Genomic DNA, 9,880 nt, shown 5'->3' with positions numbered 1-9,880 from the left:
GCGGTGAGGGAGGAAGGGGACACCACTGGCCAGCCAGATCAGCTGAATCAACCAGGGGCCATCAATGAGGTGACAGATGTCACAGCCAGATCACCCTCACATCCCCCTCATCCTCCCTTTAAATGCCAGTCACCTCTAAACAAATCGAAGTTGAGCTCAGTTCAAGATGGACCCTCTTCCAATTGCAGTAGCATATTGCCCATTAAAATCTGTCCTTATCACTTTAGTGTCTGGCTTTGTTTCTCTTGCTCACTATACTGCCCAAGAGAACAGTACATTCCCCTCCACTCTTCCCTTTTTAAATTTCTGGAGCAGTTGGGGAGTGGGTTGGTAGAATCCTGGGTTAAAGTGCTTAGAAGTATACAATGCAGCTGGTCAAAGCTGCATTCTCAATCCAGTTTTATAGAATCTGTTCATCATCTGTGTGAACCTACCTCTTACTTGGTTTCAAATTCAGGAAAGAAGTGGTATAAACTATCCCTCACCAGCCCGAACAAAAACTACAAAACCTTACACATATGTCTATTTATGTAAACACTGATTAAATTCCACTTAAACTTTTCTTGATGCTAACAGTAGTTAAGCCTCAATACATTATACCTCTCAAGGACATTTGCCTTTGAAAAGGATTGTAGTGAGTTTGTAATACTTTATCCCAAAGAACAATTTTCTCTGGTAGGAAGTTTTAAGCCATGTAACAGCCTACTGGGAAAGAGCATCTAAGAAGATTGGGGACATTTAAGAAGCTGTTAATACATCTCCTCAACCCTTCCCACATTGCTGTATTGACTTTACTGAGCCTGATCTTGTGTCTGGGTAAGAAATGCTGTTTCCAAGGGATTCCTGGTTTGTTTTTAAGAGGAAGTCAAAGTTTTAATCAGGCTATAACCCTTGCAAAAATATCTGAGTAATAAGTACCATTACTTGAGGGCACAGATGCTATTATTATTATTTTTCTTTCAGAGCATATATGTTAATGGAAGTTACATTAAAATAATATTATAGAAAATATGTCTAAACCAATATAATTACGAAGATTTTATATATTAATGTGATTGTCTAAGAACTTGCAGGAAACATAGATGCCGTCAAAAACAAAAAATTGTTTCAAAGGTGCCACCAACTGTTTTGATTGTAAATTACAATTTAGGGACTTTATCATGTATTAACATAGGCCATTAAATATTATCACATTTTTTATTGCTCTCAAGTACTGTTGCTGTTCTGAGAAACAATTTCAACCATTTGTCTTGCTTTCTAGTAAATTTCCAGGCTTAAAAGATTTTATTTTGCTCATTACAAGTTTCTTCCTCAGTGTTTGCTGACAAGTTGGGTGATGCTCACTTAAGATTTCCACATTTTGGAATGCATATTTAAGGAATACTTGACATTATTTCTTAAGGAATCTATTAACAAGGAAGAAAAGAAACATATATGAGTGGCAAAATATAGATATTAGCTTAAATGGAATAGCAGGGATTATACTTGTACATTGAAAATAACTAGAATTCATTAATAAAATACTGTTGCAAAGTGTGGATTTTGATCTGCAATTCAGAGGCAAGAAAACATTACGCATGTATTTTATCTTGGGCCAGTCAGTGGATGGATTTGATGGCAGTGTTAAGAAGTATATATTTAAACTGGACAGCAACAAGTAGCCTTGAGGGGGTAGGAGTTGCAGAAAGGAGAAAATGACCTTAGCTAGAGGGTATTAGCTAGAGGAATTCTATGGGTTTACAATGCTATGTATGGGAAATAAAAATTAAAGACAACTCAACATAAGAACCATTTTCAGCTCCACAAAGGACTTTTTAATGGATATCAAGGATCTTTTTGATGGATCCAAGATTATAAACTAAGGCTAAGAAAAATCACTGTGTTTCTCTCGAACAATGTTGCAAAAGCAATTTCCTGCTATGTTAACTACTGCACTTAGCTGGTGACCAACTAATTTTTAGGACTACTCTATTTAGAAGCAAAATATATTTCATAATTGAAGAATTAGGCTCTATGATACCAGAACTCTGTTAAATATCTGTGTTATCTTGTGGACCAAGTTCATAGAAAGATTGAGAATCTTATCTAAGGTAGGAATATGTTTTGAACCATTTGTTGAATTCAGTAAATCACTTTCATGAAGAAGGTGCATTTTCACTTAAACACAAATTTTTTTTTTCTCCAGACATGTTAGTATCTCAGTAAGCTCATATAGAAAGTATTTAATACATACAGTAGTACAGCTACCTTTGAGTGAACCTCTGTAAATAATAAATCCAAACTATTGAATTTTGCTTACTCTAGTTGTATGAAACACATCAACTGTTGATAATGTCAATTCAAGTTCAAATGATTCTGGGATTAAGTTTTCGTTATTATTATTTATTTTTCTGTATACCTAAAACTAATATAATCTTTATGTCAATTATACCTCAATAAAAAATAAAATAGGGCGCCTGGGTGGCTCAGTCGTCAAGCGTCTGCCTTCGGCTCAGGTCATGATCCCAGGGTCCTGGGATCGAGTCCCACATCGGGTTCCCTCCTCGGCGGGAAGCCTGCTCTCCCTCTCCCACTCCCGCTGCTTGTGTTCCTGCTCTCGCTATCTCTGTCTCTGTCAAATAAATAAATAAAATCTTAAAAAAAATAAAGTAAAATAAATGAGGGACACCTGGTGGCTCAGTCTGTTAAGCATCCAACTCTTGATTTTGGCTCAGATCACAATCTCAGGGTTGTGAAATTGAGCCCTGCATCAGGCTCTGCATTGGGTATGGAGCCTGCTTGAGACTCTCTCTCTCACTCTCCCTCTGCCCCTCCCCCCATCAAAAAAATTTAAAAAAAATAAAATAAAATAAATGAAATCATACAACCAAAAAATTTTTTCAACAGTCTTTTTTTTTTTTTTTTAAGATTTTATTTATTTGCAGATGAGCAGAAGCAAGGGCAGTAAGAGAGAGCCTGATGCAGGGCTTGATCCCAGGACTCTGGGATCATGACCGGAGCAGATGGCAGACACATAACCAACTGAGCCACCCAGGCACCCCTCAACAGTCTTCAATGATAGAAAAATACTATATAATATTCAAAATAACATGTTTTTTCAAGCCTCTTAACCAAATGCTTATTGTCTTTTTAATAAAAATGTGGATTGCAGGCACCTCTGATGTAAATGAATTTAAATATCATTTACCCAGAACTTTACATATTACATTAATAAGACTTACCCAGAACACTATTGTTAGTTTAATAAATATCGAAAGCAACCCCCCAAAACAAAAATAAAAAGATAAAAACCCCATAAAATACACATACCTACTTAAACATTTACAAGATTATTTTATTGGGATAATAGTATAATTTTTATTTAATTTTGGTTATGGCCATGTCTTTTCCTCATTTTTACAATGTGGGAGTTCATATTAAAATATATTTTCTGTCTATTATCTATTTAGCAGGCACCAATTAAATGAGTTGAAAACTTAAAAATGTCAAGTTTAGTTACATTTAAATGAGTTGCCTCTTGATAAAATGCACAATGTGAAAATTATTAGAACATTTCAAACTAACCCAAATTTTCTCTATTAAAAATATTCCAGTTAAATATAAAAAGACTCTTAAATGTTTGCTTCACTGATAAAAAGAAAATCGAGTATTATGAGATTCATCTAATGCTATAAATAGTTAAAATATTTTTTTTTTTATACTTTATTTATTTACTTAGAGAGAGAGAGAGCATGGGCAGAGGGAGGGGCAGAGGGAGAAGCAGACTCCCCGCCGAGCAGGGAGCCCGATGTGGGGCTCGATCCCGGGACTCCAGGATCATGACCTGAGCAGAAGGCAGTCACTTAACCAACTGAGCCACCCAGGCGCCCCAATAGTTAAAATATTTTATTTTATCATTATGTATACTTTAAATTGTGGCTAGTACCTTTATAATGTAATACAGATTTTTTTATTGATAGTTTTTTTTGGATCCCCTGAATGTTAAAATTTGCTTATGGACTAAGGAAGTGTAACTAAGAATCCCATTGAAGACAAATTATCTTGTAGAATTACTTTTGCAGCTTTTATGGTTGAGGAAAAAGACAGACATGGTTCAATCCAAAATATTTGTGTAGAGGAGTAACGAGATGAGTGGAGACTGTGGAAGCATTCTATTTTGCGTTTGGTACACAGAGGAGATTGATATAATACCAAGTGATACCAAAAAGGCAAACCTAGTTGGCTAGATTTTGAGATAAGACAATTTTCAAAGACTTAACAGCAATAAAAATCAACTTGGAAGTGGAGACAATAAACTCATCTGTTAGGAGGAGGGAAAAACGCTCAAGAAGGAGAGAGCATATTCTTTAGAAGCATGCAAATAATATAAAACTTGATTACCTGGTGATTTTTCAGGATTAGGAGAGGATATATTGGATTATAGTTTTGTATACAGTGAAACAGTTATATATTTTGAATTCAGTTAATATTTCTGACTTTTATCAGAAAATAATATTTGGAATTTTAGTAGTTCTTTATTAGATATAACATGTATAATATATATAATATTATATCGATTTATGAAAAATCTGATTTTATAAAATAAATTTAATATCTTCAAAGATTTTGTAGATACTGCTTTAGGCATTAGGACAATTAAAATAACTTACTCTGAAAATGAAGCATATTTTTTTCTTGATTTGTGAAGTATAGCAAAAACCTTAATAGTTGTCAGGTTGTATAATTTAGTGATGCATCTTGAAATGTGGCAGATGAAGATGCTAGTTTAAAAAAAGGGAGAAAATGTTTTATAGCACTGTAATTATGCTACTAAGCTTTTTGCTAAGTGTAATAGTCTAGCTTAGAGAAGCACAAGAAAAAGTGCAATTAAATAGATATGACTGCAGTCTAGATTTAAGAAGTCCTTATTTTCAGTGTTTTTCACTTAAATTACAAAATCCAGGGAGCTATATAACAACTGGGAGCTTTCCATTTTTTTAAACTAAATTCAAAGGAAGATCAAAATATTAGATCTAGCAGAGCCTCTACTTCCCAAGTCTCAAATATTTGAGCTGTACATAAAAAAGGAATAAAAAAGAAATCATGAATGACATGCATCACAGTTACTGCCTCTTTTTGACTAGAAGACTTATTATCTTCAGATGGAACAGTTTTGTGTTGTATCCTTTATACCAGATCCAAGTTCACCCAGAGCTATTCACTATTGATTGAAGCTATCTGCTCCTTACTTCCGAGTATCTGAAACTTCCATCTACAGTAGTCTTATTCCTTTTTACTTTAGATAAGAACGACCTCCTGTCCTTTACAGATGGAGAGGAACTGTAATATATTTGGGTGGTAGAGACAGAATTTGAGATGAACAAGTTTAAGTTTATGAAAGTTGTACTGGCTTTACGTCCTGCACAGATCATCCTGGGGGACGGACGTCCAAGGACAAGGATTTGTTGCTGTCCGATGCAGTTCTGGCTGTGGCCTCTTTCCTCAGGTACTTGATAGGTGTCTCTGCTCTGTTTGGATGTAAACATTTGGAATAATGAAGTGCTGAGATGTACCCAAAGATACATCCGTTGCCTGTAAGAGAAAAAATAAATAAATTTGGTTGGCACTGAAATAAAAACAATTATAGTCATGACATTTTTCTTTGCCTTTAATAGTCTTCTGGTATTGAAAGAAGTTAAATCCGCTCCAACCTACTGCTAATTTAACTCCTAATTGGTTCAAACTAACTCCTATTGCAACAGGACTGGGTTTTATTGTTTTTTCTTGTTTTGTAAATGAGTCACAAATACCATTGTTGTCATTCTTGCCTCCTGCAGTTCTTCTCCTTCAAAACACTTGGCATTCTTTTGCACTTAATTTTTCAAAGCACATTTTGGACCCCATTTCTTCTATGAGGTCTCCACGGAATACTTTAGCTGCACCTCCCCCCGCCCCCCACTTCCCCACTCCTCTTCCCTTCTAGGCTTTATGGTACACACCATGACGCTTGGCTTTGGGTCCCCTTTACACATCCTTCTTTGGCTTTTGGGTTTCACTGACCATGTTTTTTATCCCCGGGTCCTTGGCATCACCTCAATGACACTCTGGAAATATAAATTGGTTAAGTGGTAAAAGTGTGAGGCCGGATTGCTACCCCTTTACTCAGAAGTACAACACCCAGGAATCATTGTTGTCTCAATGTTCCATGATGACCAAAGAACTAGGAGGAGAATATTCTTGGACACACTACACAAAGAACCTACCTTTACATCCCTGGAGAATGGAAACACAGGCATTCTGTTGGTTTTATTAATGTTAGGTATAATTTATGTAAATATTTGAACTTTTAAAAATAAATCAGCATAAATGTATTTTGAAATGTCACCCAGTGCTAACCTGTTGTTCCTCCTTTCATTCTTAGTTATTTTCATCACTTTTGCTCCCATTTAAAAACTATATTTAACATGTTTTCATTAAATTTGAGGTTATCACATTTTCCCTTTTGTTTGAGAAATAGTTAAAAGAAAACAGAAAATTTTAAAATCTCTCTATTTATGCAACACTTTTTTTAGGGCTTGTTGTTTGATTAATTATTAAATAATTGTTGCACCCTTCCTAAGAATCCACACTTCCTACTCTCATCAGAAATTCTAGGACTTTTGGCACAGATTTATTTGTTAGAAACAAGCTGTGTTTATTTTGGGAACATGTGTGCATATATTTATCTTTCTAGGATAGAGTTTGATAGATGAAATGAACTTTGGACTTGGGGAGCCGAGACTTGAAATCTATTATAAACTATTTACAATTGAATAAACTTTCATTTTTTTTAATCATTAGTAAGTTCCATAACTCTTCCAGGTATTGTTTCTCTTGTTTTATTTAATACAGAAGATTAGAAAACTTACCATCTTCTTTTTATAGTGGGGATATCGTTCGGAATCATGATGAACCACAGCAGGCTGCAGACGTTGTCACTGCACAAGAAAGGGAGCTTGATGCTCACTGTTAATAGCCTGGAGATTAAATATCTCAAAATAGCAAATGAAAGAGAACAAAACTCTCATTAGCACAGAGATGAAGAACCTTGGTGAGCAGAAGGCTTACTCTGAAGTTGGAGGTGTTGATATTTCTACGTTCTGTGATGGACCACTGACTGTTTAATACAGAGGAAGACATTTGGTGTGCCATGGGTACTCACTCACTCTTCTTTGAATCAGCCAATAAGAAACTTGTACCAATGTAAATAAAAGATGGGACTCATGTCTGCATTATTTTCCTATTGTAGACTCTCCTTCTTAACACTCTCATCTATACCCATCTTTATGGAAAGGATCCATACGCAGAGGTCTCATTTATATTTCTAGCTCAGACTTCTCCTTTTAGTCTCCATCCATTACACTGGTCTTGCTAACATTCGCTTGAATGTCTGAAAGGCCTCTCAAAGTCAACATATCAAAGTCACCTGGGGCTATTTTCCCAGATCTTCCTTTACTGTTCTCTCACCCAGCCAACAGCACCCACACACATCCAGTTGCTCAAGTCAGAAACCCAAGGGGTTATCTTTCCTTCAGTCCAATATCCAACCTTTTTACCAAATTCTGTCATTGTTATCCTATATATATCCTATGAGCCCATATCCTTACTTCCATCTCTCCTCAACCACCCTCGCCCAAGCTACATCTATCGCAATCCTGAAATTATTTATAATATCCTAAGGGCTCTCTGCATCCATTGCTGTATCTCTTCAACCCTTTACCTACAGAGCATCCACAGAACGATCTATTTTATGATCATATTCCCATCCACGTTTAAAAACGATTTGTGGCAGAATAAGGTTTTCATATCCTGCATTCTACCCTTGGTCTTGCTGTTTGGGGCCATTTAGGATATTCATAACCTAATGCCTCTATACTGGATGCACCAGTGAGAATGGCATGGGGGCGTCAACCATGAAGAAAGATGGAGCAGCATTCATTTCCCTAGAAGTGGTTGACAACAGAGCACCCATAAAAGGAACACGCAACTCTGGGGATGGGACATGATGAGCTCTTATATTGATTAAAGAACCCCGAATTGATAGAATTTCTAGAGAATTGATAGTAATTCATTATGTGCCATCTGGTGGAATGAGCTTAAAATAGAAATTAAGGTAGAATGCTGAACACTGTAGAAGTAACGTCTTTCCTCACAACTCAGTTTGTGACCAGAAATTCATGCCCACTCTACCTTTTGGTGGCTTCCCATTGCTCTTAGGAAGAAGAGGAAACTACGGAACATGGCCACTGAAGCCCTTCCTGGATCTGGCTTTCCTCCAGCCTCACCATCACCACCATCTCCGTGAGTGCCAGATGCCCTACTACAATGGATCAAACATCAACAATAGGATGAAGACGTCCCTGGCATATGTGTATAAGAGAGGACTTGGTTCTTTCTTCAAAAGGGAGTCCAATTATTTAAAATAGTTTTCCAGGGGCGCCTGGGTGGCTCAGTCGTTAAGCGTCTGCCTTCGGCTCAGGTCATGATCCCAGGGTCCTGGGATCGAGCCCCTCATCGGGCTCCCTGCTCAGCAGGAAGCCTGCTTTTCCCTCTCGCACTCCCCCTGCTTGTGTTCCCTCTCTGGCTATCTCTCTCTTTGTGTCAAATAAATAAAATCTTTAAAAATAAAAATTAAAAAATTAAAAATAAAATAAAATAGTTTTCCAGGAGATTCTGATGCTATCTTCACCTTCATGATAACTTGGCTGTTGGATTTTGCTTCTGGACTGCTCCAAGACTCTTCTCCTGCTCAGATCTGGGCAATATCCATTGCACACGAGCTCTAGCCATGACTCTGAGGGCTGCCCTTTTAAAGCACTGAGGGTGGCCCCCCGTACTCTGCCTCCCCCTGATTATGTTTTCACTTCCCCACGTCCACCTCAGTACTGCTGGCACTTCATTCCTGAGATAAGATAGGACGATGGGTGTCTGTGAATTCTCCCCAGGACCATTTTTCTAAGGAGGAAAGGATAGGTTTAAAATGCATTGGGACACTGGTGGGACAAGGCAACAATGGAGTTCAGTGCTATGTTTCCACAAGTGGCCTTTCTGGGTGAGGTTTGTGCAAACCTAAAGTCAGACTGCTGAATATAGAGTGACTGGAAGTTCAAAATTCTCAAAAACAAACAAACAAATAAAAACCCTGCTAAAGGAAGTCTATATGAGATAGAATAAAATGACTTACTTAATATTTCACTGGTTAATGAAGTTGCTGGTGGTCTTTGTTATGAAATATTTCAAAATTTTAAGCATAAACTTTAGAGATATAGCACAAGTAATAAATGGATGATGGGTAACTCTGGGGAGAAGGAAGATGAATATGGGAAAAACAGAGAGGGGCTACATTACAAACAATGGCTAATTAGCAGGATATTGTGACACTCAAGAGTTTTTGTTTGAATTTCTAAAAATATGCTGGTGATTTGGAGATAGATCCCTGAAGAAAAATCCAGTGGAGCAGGATATGAGACACTTCAGTTATGCAATTTATTTCCATAAGGATGGCCCTGAATGGCAGCCTCAGTATCATGGAATTCCCACCCCCTGAACCAAACTGGAAGCTTTGGGAGGTTTATTTAAAAGAACAATTAAGAGAGTGTCTTCAGTTACAAACAATCATGCAGGGGAATACAGCTCCAAAGAGGGAAGCAAATGAGACCAACGGAGGATTAATTTGGCTTCATTTATCATCACTGATGAGGCTCCAGAGGAAAATACACCCTTGCCGTTTCTTTTCCGAGGGAATATTGTGCTTCTTCACAAGAGTCCGGCAACTGGGGCCAATCCAAACCCTCTATCCCTATTTTATTTTCGTTCTTTTCAGACAATTCCTCGTTTTAAACCCCCTACTGTTTAGGAAATA

General features: G+C 37.0%; 1 long non-coding RNA gene across 2 annotated transcripts; it reads right to left on the bottom strand.

Moving 5' to 3' along the window:
- Window positions 1-1,108: 1,108 nt before the first annotated feature.
- On the bottom strand, window positions 1,109-8,544 carry LOC145723042 (uncharacterized). 2 transcript variants are annotated; one of them, XR_014147766.1, is made up of 4 exons: window positions 6,888-8,542; window positions 5,979-6,083; window positions 4,650-5,571; window positions 1,109-1,406 (listed from the first exon to the last, which is right to left on the bottom strand). It is a non-coding gene; the product is annotated as an uncharacterized LOC145723042 (long non-coding RNA). The 2 variants fall into 2 exon arrangements; XR_014147765.1 differs by lacking the exon at window positions 1,109-1,406 and having other exon boundaries at window positions 3,877-5,571; window positions 6,888-8,544.
- Window positions 8,545-9,880: the final 1,336 nt, after the last annotated feature.

The sequence above is a fragment of the Leptonychotes weddellii genome, chromosome 8 (genome assembly GCF_054177405.1).
Source record: "Leptonychotes weddellii isolate Sample4059 chromosome 8, ASM5417740v2, whole genome shotgun sequence".
NCBI classification, from domain to species: Eukaryota; Metazoa; Chordata; class Mammalia; order Carnivora; family Phocidae; genus Leptonychotes; species Leptonychotes weddellii.
This window is presented reverse-complemented; position numbering and strand designations above follow the sequence as displayed.